Source organism: Crocodylus porosus, unplaced genomic scaffold (genome assembly GCF_001723895.1).
Source record: "Crocodylus porosus isolate Cpor-Errol unplaced genomic scaffold, CroPor_comp1, whole genome shotgun sequence".
NCBI classification, from domain to species: domain Eukaryota; kingdom Metazoa; phylum Chordata; order Crocodylia; family Crocodylidae; genus Crocodylus; species Crocodylus porosus.
This window is the reverse complement of record NW_017728910.1, coordinates 23970151-23983638: the sequence shown is the minus strand read 5'-3', so window position 1 is coordinate 23983638 and position 13488 is coordinate 23970151.

Genomic DNA, 13488 nt, shown 5'->3' with positions numbered 1-13488 from the left:
GCTTCTCCAAGGCTTAACTCAGCCCTGCCTTCTGCCAAATGTTATCCTGGACACAGTAGCCAGGTACCATTACTGACTTTGGGAGCAGCTTGTGCAGATGAGCCCACCGTAGGCATGTATTCTGCTGCCCAGCACTGTCAGAGCTAAATCCCTTCTATGTAAAATCAGCTGCTATAGTGTCGTTCATAAGAGAAGTCAGCACAATTCACTGGCAGATTCTATATAGGCCTGAAGAAGGGTGTTTGTGTCCAAAAAATTGCAAAGAACAATTTTTCCAACTGTTTAGTTGGTCTAAAAAAGATCTCACATCTACCCAGAAAACCTTGTCTGTTCATAGTATCTTGGGCACTTTGGGGGAGGACGGGGTCAGATTTCTGCATGAGTGTTGGTATAGATACATTTTCTCCTTTTGCTTGATAAGAATTTGGGAATAAAAGATTGGTTTTCCCTCCTCCTTTCCCCCTCTCCTGTTCGTGATTTCCTTCTGTTTCTATTCCTCTTACTCTTCCTTTTATTTTTGCCTCTTCCTTCAGGAAGACAGGTCTGGTGCAAGTCCTGCTCACCTCCGATGGCAAGTAAAGCGGAAAAGAGTCCTGAGTTCAGATAGCAAAAAAAGCCCGGAGAGGAGTCTTTGATCTAGTAAATGCCCTTTGCTACCACATGTTTATGGAAAACACACCCAGCTCCTGGAGCAGCCCATGGGAATCCCACAAGTGCTGGCGGACAACACAGAAGCTATTAATTGCTACTACCTCGGGAACAACCCAGATCAAAGAACTGTTGTGCAGGGCCTATATATGCTCATAGTAAGAGACAGTCCCTCCTTTAAATGCTGTGAAATTTTACTCTCACTTAGCAGTAGTTTTATTTTAACCTTCTAATCTCTTTAATCTTTAACAAACCTGCTGTGTCAATCTGCAACCTGCTTTATTAAGCTGTATTGATCACTAACAAGCCTGCTCTGGGTAGTGCACATCAATTCATTTTCTGTAAAAATGGGTGTGTGGACATGCTAGTCTGCCTGCAATCTGAGATGCGTCCTCCGTACCATGCGGTGTGCTGGAAGCCGGCAGTGTAACCGCCTAACCCCAAAACAGTACAGTAAAGGCAGCATGATAGGAGCACGCAGTTTGCATCTGCTTTGTCATGCAAATACCACAGAAGTCAGCAAAGAGCTGGAGTTTCCATGGCTGCCAGTGGGGATTTCCCAATGGGGGGTTGCGTTCAGAATGGCTAATTTAGAAATCGTGCAAGCAGGCTTTGGGCTTTTTTGACCAAAATGCCATAGAGGTGGTCTCCACGGCCCACGGAGGGGAGGGGTGAAGTCTTTTGTGCTTCTAGCAGCTCTTGTTGGTGGATTATGCTAGCGGGAGAAGGTGAATGTAGGCCCTACCCGGTAAAACAATGATGTGTTCACACCTGGAGCAACTCTATAGCCCAGACCCTGCTTCCAAATTACACCTGCCCTTGCAGAGCAGAGCAAGGCCTTGGCTTCCCCAGGCTGCTCTGGTGGCTAGGAGTTCTGCCGGCACCTGCCCGAGCAGTTGTACATCCACATGACTCCTGCCGGAGACAATGACTCATTACCGGCATATATAGATGTGCAAAACTCTAGAACCCTTAGTTCAGAGATAATACCTTTTATTAGTCCAACTAAGACATTGCAAAAAAAAGCAAAAAACATGGGGACCCCGTGCCCCCCATAGGAGCAGGGTGGCAGCCAGAGAGGGGGCCCGGACTGGGTGGGGAGAGTGTGTCCTCAGGCAGTGATTCACTCACAGGCTGCTTGGCAGAGGGGCTGCACCGTGTGCTCGGGGACTAACAAATTGCCCTTGGCCTTCGTGCAGCCGGCTCATGAATCACCTTAGCCTGAGAGGGCATCTTGGTGCTCATGTAGGCAAGGTATCCAGGTTGTAGCCGTATTGGTCTAGAGGCAAAAGCAGTCAGGACTCGTGGTAGAGGCGATATCTTTTATTAGACCAACTAGATTTTTTCTGCAAAAAAAATTTCTTTCATTGCAAGCTTACAGGCACAAACACCTTTCCTCAGGCATCGGAGAAAAGACTCAAATTCTCCCAGGTAGAAATCAAAGTTCATATTTTCTTAGGAGAGTTAAATGTATGGTAAAATCTCCAGTTTGGCACTGTTCATTTTATGCAGGTTAGGCCCAGAGAAACGTTGGAATAGTCTGTTTGCCTCAAAGTTATCTGGGGGCAAGCAGGAGGCAGTCAGATTTCCTTCGGGTTATGCTGTTTCATATTTCACAGAGGAGTAAAAAGATGGAATGCTCTTCCCAGCAGGTACCTGTCTGTGAAATATGAAATGGTATTTTTTCAGCAGTCAAAAAAGAAAGCTTTTCAGCACTCAGAAATCAAGCTTGAAGGGTGCCTTGAGTCTAGCGAGGGGACCTTGAGTCTGCAAATTGCCCTGCCTCTAGCAGCCCCAGGCCCACGGCGCGAGGGCTCAGCACCGTGGTCATGTCGTGCCTCGAGAGGACGGACACCGACATCAAGAGCTGGCAGGAGCGGGCTGTGATGCAGCTCCAGTGGTGCCACAACCTCAGCCAAGCGGCAGCCGGTTTCGAGGTAAAGTGTCTTGCCCTTGAAGCAGAGAAGAGTGAACGGAGGAAGGAAAGGGAGAGGAATCCCAGCCGGCAGCCTACTCTCCCCTGCAGAAAACCTGCAGGATCTGCGGCTCAAGCACTGGACTCTTCACCACAAGCCCCATCCATGAGTTGTGTCAGAGATCATCCTCAATCGAGGGACTGCCTAGAGTCATCTCTAGCCTGGTCAAGGGCCTAGCAGGTGAACCGGGGGGCCATCTCCCTGCATCTCAGCTCATGCAGGGCCGCTTTTCAGATCCCCCAGCACCAAAAACCCCCCAGTGCTTTGAAACACATCACTTCTCCATGGCACTGCATAGGGGAGCAGTCAGCTGTCCTCCAGGTCCTGTGCGGTGGACACAGAGCAGCGACTGCTCGGCTGGCGCCCAGGGAAACAGGCACAGACGGGCAGAGGCATTTACCAAAGGCCGCTGAGGGAAGCAGGGGCAGTTCAGGTGTTCTGGATCCAGGCCCACAGTCAGTTCATTAGACTGCAAGCTTTCTCCATTGGATGCCATGTGTGAGCCTATGACACTGGATAAAAGCAGCGAGTTTATCCCAGGGCTGACTGTCCCAGGTTTTGCCTCCCATCAAAACAGGAGGGACTACACATGCTGCTTGAATGGCAATTAGCTTGGATTAGCCACTGTGGTTGGGGTGGGAGGGTGCTATTTTGAGTCCTTCACAGGTACTTAAATTGGGACAATGAGCTTGTGATCTGCAGGACCTCTTAGCTTACCCTCTTGCCTGGGCTGTAGCTAGAAATACACACCTTCTACATGCCTATCTAGTGGGAGGAGGCCTTGGGCTTGTCCCTGCAGCAACTGCTCCTTCCCCCACAGCCCTGGGATGGAGAGAGGTGCTGCCTCTCCCTGTACCACAGATGAAAACAGTGGCTCAGAGAGACAAAGGGACTTGACCAAGGTCACGTGTCTGTGGCAGATCCAAGAACAGGATCCAGGTTCTCCCCACCCTCCTCCAGCTTGCACCCTCCTAGTTTAAAAGGTATCTTTGATCTCCACGGGCAATCAGGACCGTGGACTAAGCACCGTGCCTCCGAGCACCATTGCCAGGCATGTCATCCATGTCCTGAGCAGGCTCCATCTGGGATGCGGAAGCCAGTGCAAGTCGACGGGAGGCAAAAGAGCTATGAGGGATGCTGCTGGCCTCAGGTGCAGCAGGTTAAACTGGCCCGGAGGCTGGGAATCACAGAGGAAGACAGGCTCGGGTTCTGGGATAGCATCCCATAGGGTGTCATGGGGTAAAAAGTCCATTGCATTTAGGGTGATGTCTTTATAAGGGGGATTGCATGATGTGGGGCTGGGCTTGGTGCTCCAGCAAGCTCTGTGATGTGTGATCCATGACACCAAGTAGATGGCACCCACCCCTGGCAGGTACATCCACCCAGCCGAGGGCTGTATCTGCCCTCGATGCTCCCACTAGATGGTGACAAAAGGCTGCAGCAGCGTCGGCCCTGCTCTGTGCCAGGGTAAACCCTCCGCTGGGAGCCAGCCCAGCGGCGATAACTCATGCCACCAAGTGCCATGGTTTATTCCGAAGCCGCCCGAGTCCTAAAACACAACGGCCTGTCTATAAAGATGATGCATGGGGATTTATGGGGCAACCTGTGCCTGCAGCCTCTGGGTGCCTATAACTGAAACAGCCACCCCTGTACCAGCCAGCCAGGAACAGGGACTGGGAAACAGTGGCCCAGATGTGCACCTGTATAAAGCCATTCCTTGCAAATGGCATGAAATATATCCAGAGCTTCCTGGCTGGGATGCAAGGTAGCTGTCTCTGGGTAACCCAGCCGTGGCATGGGCAGCTGGCCCAGCTGCTGTGATCTCAGGGGTTGGCAGGGGCTTGCCCAGGGGTTGACCCATATGAGGTTGATTTGGAGAGCTCCCCAGGGGCCTGAGGCTGCCATGCTCAGACGCTCTTTGCCAGCAATGTATTCCTTAAAGTGCTGCCACTTTGGGCAGGAGGCTGCGGGTCGGGAGTGAGGGACAGAGGGAGGTCCAGGACTAGAATAGTAGCGGGGCTGCCTGTGTGGATTGGGGAGACATCCTCAGAGCTCAGGACTGAAAGGGCACCAAGCAGCATGCCCTGGGCTGGCAGGGGGGCATCGAAGCCGAGACCCTGTGGGCTGAGGCAGCAGACACAGGGGTCCTTTCAAAGTAGCATCCTCTAATCTAGCACCTGTGCCCCGTGGACTGTCTCTTCAGGATGAAACAACTGCATTTTAGTTGGGGCTGAGGGGATGGACGTCCCACTACAGCTTTCCGTGAGCATCCATTACCTGCCCGGATGCCTTTCTGCCTTACTTCTCCTCGAGGGCACCTTGTCAGGATAACTTTTGGTTGCCTGCTCCTGACAGCCTCTTTCCACAGAGGCTGAGTCTCTGCAAACAGCTCTTCTGATGGTCTCGCCTCTCTTCCCTGTTATCTCCCGGCCATCCATCACCGCTCAGTGCTGCTGCTCTGCCTCCATCTATTTCCAACTAACGCTTGCTGCTCATTACCCTGGGTTAATGCCAGCTCTCCTCTTGCAGGAGGGACTCTGGCAAAGCCGGGGGTGACACTGCTAGAAAAGGGTGTGAGGGAGAGAAGAGGGGGGAAGAGAGTGCGTTAACTCAGGTGGGAGAGGACAGGGAGGGGATGGCTGAGGAGTAATGACTGGGAGAGAGAAGGGAAATGGGAACTCTGGTCTGTCTTGTCTCTGAACGCAGGGACTGTGGTGGGTTGTCCATTCACATAAGACAGTATTTCCCTTGGCAGACTTGGCTCCACAGGACACAACATAAGCCATCAAATCACCAAATGAGCAGTACATAAGCAATAAAGGATTAACTTGCACCCTGCAGTCTTTTCCTGTACCCTGGCTCAATGATGCTGCTGCCTCTAGCCCCACAGCCTTCCCCCTCTCTCAGCTCCCTTCCCTGGGAGCTTTAAACTTTCTCTGGGATGGGCAATTATCTCCATCACCTGGCCCAGTTCTCCTAAACAGGCCTTCAATCACCTTCTCAGTGCCTGCAGCTGGGCTGCAGTCCCTGAGATGTGCAGCCTGCTACAAGGACAATCAGAGCAATGGAAATGGGGAGGCATTCAGAGGAACAGATATGTGCCTGTCATCCAGGAAGCCACTCACCTGGGGAACTCACTGTTGCAGGAAACCAGCAAGGCCAGGAACTTAGCCCAAGTCAGAACAGGGACCGGGATGGAGAACAGCTCCCATCCGTGTCATGCCCAGACATTCATCCCTTTTGGCAGTCAGGGATGAGCCCCTCGACTCCAATCCCAACGTCACCAGAGCAGAGGACCCGGCAATGACAAGGCAGGCTGCACCTGCGGGATGGGAGAAGACTCGCTGCCTAGGCATGCTCCCTCGGGAAGAAGGTCACGGGCTGGGCTTAATGAGACCTCCCTCCCCATCCTGGCAAGGGTGCTGAGCTGGGCACTGCAGCGGCAGTGAGGATGAAGGGCCCCATGCCTGGAGCTCCCCTTGCACAGGATGAAACCCAGAATATCTGGAAGACGCTGACGATGTTCCTTCGCTAACTTCTCCCCAGCCAATGGGAGAGGGCTCTGGACACAGCAGGAGCTCCCCAAATGGCTGCAAGGCATGTCCCTACCCTGGAGCACACCTCCCTGCAGCTAGGTCGCACGAGGGCATCCCCCACTGTCTTCCGCCCCCATGTTCAGTGCCATTCAGGCTGGGTTTTTGCCCCTCGGTGCTCCACATATCAAAGAAACTTAGCAATTGCATCTGTATCATACCAGCCACACACACCCTGGTCTCTGCAGAGAAGTGCTCTCGTCCCTGTAAAAGCAAGGCTGAGCTGCAAAGGGGGACAGCAGCCTGTGGAGAGTGAGCTAGAAGCACTTTCTCAGGGGCTCAGGAGGGTTTGTTTGCGGAGCTCTACTGCAGCCACTGTGCTCTCCTCGGCACCGAATTTGGTTATTTCAAGGCTTGCTTAGGGTCTCCATCCAGGCGGCAGTCAACCTCTCCATCCCAGTGTAGGCGGGCACAACGAATGTGCTCACACCCCCTTGGGATCTTAATCACATACAGTCATATAGCTTCAGAAAATGAGGGTTGAAGGGACCTCAGGAGGTCACTTCTAGTCCAACCCCCTGCTCCAAGCAGGCCCAGCCCCAGCTACATCATCCCAGCCAAGGCTTTGTCTACCTGGGTCTTCAAAACTGCCAAGGATGGAGAGTCCACCAGCTCCCTGGGGAACCTGGTCCAGTGCTTCACCACCCTCCTGGTGTGAAAGTTTTTCCACGCCCCGGGGCAGCACGGACAGGGCTGGCCGGGAGCCCCGGTGCCCAGAGATCACGCAGCCTGCTGCGGCTTCACACTTTCCAAAAGGCTTTGCGAGCCCCCAGTGAGTCTGGAGGTGCTTCACTGCAGGAGAGTGAGCACCATGACTTGGCATCTTGATGCCAACCCAGCTAGCTCTGCGGTGCGGAAGCTATGGCTGGGCCAAAACTGTCATTACCCTGCACTTGCCAGGGTCAGTGAGGGAAGAGAGACCGCCACTGCCTCAGCCTCTTCACTACAAATTGAATCGTCTGCGCCTGCTGTAGTTTATGGCTGGCAGGCACCCAGCCAGCTGGCAGTCTGGCACCGGCTCCGAGGCAGGCCTGCCCTCATTAGCAGTGCTGGGGTTGCGGGGAGCATTCCAGGCAATTGATTGCATTGCTGTTGGTGGCTTTTATTTTTTTCAAGCATCTCCTTAGAACTGGCGGCACCGCACGGGGATATTAAATGGACCGGGAACGCCCCTGGTCTCCCCGAGGCTGCCATCACATGGCAGGTGCCCATGGGCGGATGGGCAGCCACCGTGTGAGGTCAACTCAGCTGGGGAAGAGCTCGTGTCGTGGTATTAGAGGAGCCGGGGACCAGGAAGAACCAGAGAGAGCAGGAATTCAGAGCCTTGCTGCAGCAGACTGGGGCAAAACTGTTGGCTGGCCCGGAAACCTGGTGCCCCGGCTGCATCTAAATGGAGAGGCGGCACTCCTGGCAGGCAATCGGGATGCTCGCTGTTCCTAAATTGGGCAGAGTTGGCTACCTGGTGACTCACTGCAGGTGTGGCCGCTTCAGTCCTAGCCCAGGCTGGCCTGCCTGATCAGGGTCCCTGACACCGGGGCTCATGCTGAGACAGTCTCTGTCCCAAAGTGTTTCTGATTTAATTAGACTGGACAGTGGGAGATGGTGGGGAAGGAGGAGGAAAATGCTGTTTTCTCCATTTTCCTCAAGGGCAAGGAGGGAGCGGGTTTGTACTTGCTGAATAACACAGGGCCAAGCCTTAATGCGGTGGGAACAGCCAGGCAGAGGCTGAGCACACCTCATTAAGCGGCAAGGCAAGGGCTGTTCCAGCAGAAGAAAGGGGCAGGCTGAAGCCTCGACTGTAGAAAGCCAGAGGATGGGGCAAAGGGCTCGTGCTGTCTGCATGATGCAAGTGGCTCCCAGAGAGCCTGGCAGGCCTCTGACAACCCGCTCTGCTGAATGAACTCTCCTGGCTGCCAGCATGCAGGGGGACCCCGAACTCCTCAGAGTCACTCGCAGATCCCCTTGCATTCACCCCGGGCTCGCTCACCGCGTGGAAGTTGCAAGTGCTGCAGGGGAGATTTCAGCCTGGACCAAAGTACCGATTTAACTGGAAATGGAGGGACACTTTTCAGTTAATGACAATATTGTCAATGAAAATAACACACCCTGAACCCCGGCCTGAACAGCCCAGCTGTGTCCCATTAGCCGGAACAAGGGGATTAGCGGCATCCAGGCTTGTTTCCGCAGTTTACCCGTGACTCTCCAGCGTGCTGTGCCTAAGCAGGAACCAGCGCCGGAGAGAGGGAAGAATTGTCCTTCCTTGGGGGAAAAAAGCTGTCTTGCCCCCCCCCGAGCCATCACCAGAGGCAGGAGAATCGCATCCAAAGCCAGGCTCCTGCTAGGCCCAGGGCAGCTCATTTCTAATTGTATGGCAAACAAACAAGGCGATTTATTCACCCAACTGGGCAGTTAAATCCTTAATGCTATTGACTGGAAAGCCATTATGGCTCCCCAGACCAATTGCAGCATGTTATGAACCACTTCAACATTTGGGAAGAAAGGAGCCTGCTCGACTGAGAGAGGCGGGTATCCATGTTAAACCAGGCAGTGAAGGGTTGTTTGCTGAAATGCGGGGGCTGGATGAACACCTTGCCGGGGTCATTTGACCCCTGTACCCTTTTCTGCCAGGGCAGGGGGTCGGACTCAATGATCTGCTCAGGTCCCTTCCGACCCGAACAACTAGAAAACTATGAAACTATGAGTGACGGTGCTGACCAGCCGGAGGGACAAAGGGAGGGCTGGCAAGGGGGCATTGAGGAGGGATGTGGGGGGTGGTTATGGGGGGATCTAGGGAGGGTGGCACTGGGAGGGATGGACCCTATTTAGGCAGAACTCAGGAAAATGGGTGGTGCAGTGAGGTCTGACCAAGGCAGGAGGTAGGAGGTCCTTGCCCTTAGGACCTTGAAGCCCAGACAGGCCAATACGCTGCAGAGAGCAATCCCGCCTAAGCAGAAGGAGCTGTCTCTGGCTCTGCTCTCAACATTTTCGGTAGGGAAAGAGCTTTGCCCCCCCAGCCAGGACCCCCAGAGCCTGCACATGGCACGGATGGAGGAGGGAGTAAGACACAATTAGGACCATCATGGTTCCTCCCTTGAGTGCCAGGGCCAAGGCCAGGCACAGGGCAGGGCTGCGAGCACAGGCCAGGAAGGGCTGCGGGAGTGAAGACAAACACCCGAATCCGGATGCCCAGCACCTGCCCACGGCAGCGAGGAGGCCCCTTGTCTGCCCCTCTCCTCCGTGGCAGCCACTGGCCGAGGTTTTGGGTGTTGCCACTGCAGAGCGATGCAGCTCTCTCACGGGAGGACGTGTGGCATGGGGGCACCAGAGATGGGAGCCCCACATCTGGGGGGGTCCCCGGGTCTCCTCTCCCCCAGGTCCCTTCCTGACCTCTGCTTACCAGTATCTCTCCCCTGAAGCCTGCACATGGCAAACAGCTCCCTCTGGCGAATCCTCCTTGGACCCCTCCAGCTGCCCTCTGAGGTGCGGTCCCCTTCATTACAGCTTCCTGCGCCGGGTGATGCAGCCCATCTGCCCAATAGAAAGGGGCCAAGAATTTATGGCAGATCTTCCCTTATCCGGAAGCGCAGGCTTCGGGCACCTGAGATAAGCCTCACCTGGAAAAGAGATTCTTTGCTTGTTTTCTCTGGCCCGGGTAAATGATCAACCTGTCACTGTGTATCGCCTGATTTAGCTTCGCATGCACCCGTCGTTCCAGGGGTTTGATTCATGCCTTGAAACAAAGCCACTTTTAGGTTTGGGTTTGTTTGTTTTTTAAAAAAAGCTTCTTAAAAGAAAAAAAGAGAAAGGCAAGATTCAGCTCTCAATACGATCCCCAGGGTCTGCAGGGAGGGATGCCTGGCTGGCTGAGAAAACAGCCCTGCAGCCACCTGTGGATGGAGAATTTTCTTTCTGGTGCGATCCTGCCTTGGCCTCTGTCAGCCCTTAACCCAGGTAACTATTCGGGTCTGATTCTGAGTTCATGTCCAGGCTGGCCTTACCACGACTCTTCACAGTCTCTTTTTATATGCAGGCATCGTGCCCAGTGAATGTGGAAGGGCGCCGGGCCAGCCCAGCTCCCAGCCTCCTGCCTCTGGTCTAAGGCAGGGCCGGGCTGGGGTGGGGGAAGCATGTGGTGGGAAGGCATTGCTATTTCCAGCAGCCCGGGGAGGTCGGAGGTAGCAGAGAGCAAATTAGACCAGCCTTGAGGCTGCTGTTACCTACCACAGGCACTGGGGAAAGCCTGGGTTGGAGGCCGCGTGGTTGACATAAGGCGTTTGTACACGAAATTAAATTTCCCATTTATGCCAATGCAGCTGCATTTGCATTTGCATGACCTCGATTTCCCACCGCTTTAAAGTCCATTTTAGCACTGTACGCTAACACTGCTCAGAAAGGTTTTAGCGTGCATCGCTTTCGTGCTACGGAGCTCCATGTGTATGTGAGTGTCACGGGATGGGGTCCCCAAGGATGGCCGTGTTACCCCTAAGGCCCCCTGACCATGCTAATTCAGCCCGATGGGCACTCTCTATTCTCGCCCGCCACGTCTTGATGGATTTGTGATATAGGGAGGTTGCCTTCATGTCCTATTGGACATGGTCCTGATGGATTTCCTTGAACCCCATGGGTTCCTGGACCCCTTGTGGGTCCTGTTCCAAAATAGATGACACCCCAGCCTAATGGGCTAGATGCGTGGCTCCAAACCACCTCTTTACCATGCCCCAAGCCTCGCAGGTGGTACTTCCACAGCATCCCTCCGAGGCCTTGGTTTCCTGTTTACACCGATGTAACTGTGTTTGTGTTTGCATGACCCTGATTTCCCACCGTTTTAAAGTCCTTTTTAGCGCCGTATGCTAACCCTGCTCAGAGAGGTTTTAGCGTGCGTCGCTGTCGTGCTACGGCGCTCCTTGTGTATGTGACCTACATAATCCCACCCACTTCGTTCCTGCCCCAGGCACAAGTCTGGAGTCACTGGGTGCATCTACACATTCATTAATGCACTGGAGTTACTGCGCATTAAGTTTAGTACTTGGTTAACCAAGCACTAAATCAATGCACAGTAACTTGCACTGTTGTCTACACGAGACGCTTAATGCACAGTAGACCAAGTGACTGCGCATTACAGTGTCATGGCAAAAATCGTGCTATTAGTCTACTGTGCAGTAGTATTAGTCTACTGCACATTATCTGTGCTGAAAAAAGTGTGTGATCACACTAATGTGCAAGAGGGCAATCTACTGTTGATTTAATTAATATCTCCTTTTGCGAGTACTAAATTTAATGTGCAGTAGGCACTGCACATTGATGAACATGTAGACATGCCCACGGAGAACTGGATTCCTTCGTTCAACACTGCTGGCAGCTCCTGGGAGTCCCTCACAAAGGAGCAGTGGTCGGGGCACAACCCTGCCTAGTTTCTGGGCTCTGTTTCCCAAACAGGCCCTCCTTATATCATCTCCCATCACCCTCCAAATGCCCCACCCCCACCTGGGGTCTTGTTCCTGCCTCTGCAATCTCTTCCCTGGGCCCCAGCCTCCATCAGAGTCCCTCTCCCCTTCTACCACAGGGGTAATTTTTACCTCTCAAAGGCTTGGCTCTATGCAGCCACTGCTCTCACAGCACCGGGGAAGTGGCAGTCGTCCCGTGGCTCTGAGCAGGTGCTGTGGGGTGGGCAGCCAGACCCACGCTTGCCATAGGCAGAGGTCTGCTGAGGATACAGAGGCCGGGAACAGCCAGCCCAGAAAGCACAGGGCCTTTCTGCGAAGCACAAGGCCACCAGGGATTTTATGCCTGACAGGAAAATCTATCAGGAGAGTTCAAAACATCTTCGCCTTTGCTTCGCGCCCAGCCTGACCCGTGCTGACTCACAGCTCTGCGCAGGCTGGAGGGGACTCAGCTTTAGCCCCTTAAGATAGCGAGGGAATTTATTGCTCCTGAAAAAGAGGAATTTGCCCTGGTCAGATGGTGCCAAGACAGGTAGGGGCTGGCCAAGCCGCCTGCTTGCTGGGCCTTAGGTCCCCGGCTCTCCTGCATCCTGCACAGCCCCGAGGCTGCAGATGACCCTCCGCTCTACCCCTTTGGAAGCAGGTTAACACTTCCCCCAGTCCTGCTCACTGAGTTGGCGCTGATCCCGTCTCCTGGACACCAGCCCCGTGCACCCCCATCTCTCTAAGCCTGTGCCCATTTGCTCCTGCTGTTCCCATTGCCCCTCCCCATTGGGAGATGCTGCCCTGGGTGTAGGGGCTGTGTAGCAATCCTAGATGTGTCCCTGGGCAGGGCTGGGGTGGGGGAAGCATGTGGTGGAAAGGCATTGCTATTTCCAGCAGCCCTGGGAGGTTGGAGGTAGCAGAGAGCGACCTAGAGCAGCCTTGAGGCTACTCTCACCTACCCCTTGGGAAAAGTGTGGGCTGGAGAGTGCATGATTGGCTTAGAGCTGCATAATCCCACCCACTTCCTTCCTGTCCCAGGCACAAACCTGGACTAACTGGGTGTGTCTGCACATTCTTTAACGTGCTGTCATTACCGCGCAATAAATTTAGTACGTGGTTAACCCAGTACTAAATCAATGCGCAGTAACTTGTGCTACTGCACAGTAGTGCCAGCGCATGGGGTTTTAGTGACACTTACTGTGCAGTAGCATATGAGCACAGTTTTTGCCCGGCATCCTGCTGTGCAGTGTTATTAGACTGCTGAGCAGTTAGCGTCTTGTGTAGACGCACCCACTGCGAACTGGATTCCTTCGCTCGACGCTGCTGGACGCTACTGGGAGTCCCTCACAAAGGAGCCATGACTGGGGCATGGCTATGCCTCTGGGGTTGTTCATTAGGGATGGATCTGCAGGGGCTGGGCCAGCAGCTTCACAGCAGGCTCTGGGGACAGTCAGACCCTTTTGAAGCTGGGATCGTAACAAGGAGGCTGAGCTCCCCCTGGACCCTAATGGAGAGGCTCTGTCCCATAAGAGCTGGCTGTGAGGGAATCCTTGCCCAGTGGGATGGGGGTGCCCTGAGCACAGAGAACTGGCATGGGAGAGGGGTAGCTGGACTCCCTGCAGCCCCTGCAGTTGGTAAAGCAGGGAGCAATGGACAGGTGAAGCAGCTGGGCCTCCGATTTGCCATCTTTCATCCATTTGTCCTGCTCCACTCCAGCTGGGACAGTGTGGCTGCCCAGGTGCTACACAGGGCCGGAGCACTGGAGAGCAACACCCAGGACACGACCCATGGCCCCATCCCAGACCCCAGTCTGCTCCTAACCAGGTGTTTTTGGGTAGTATCTTT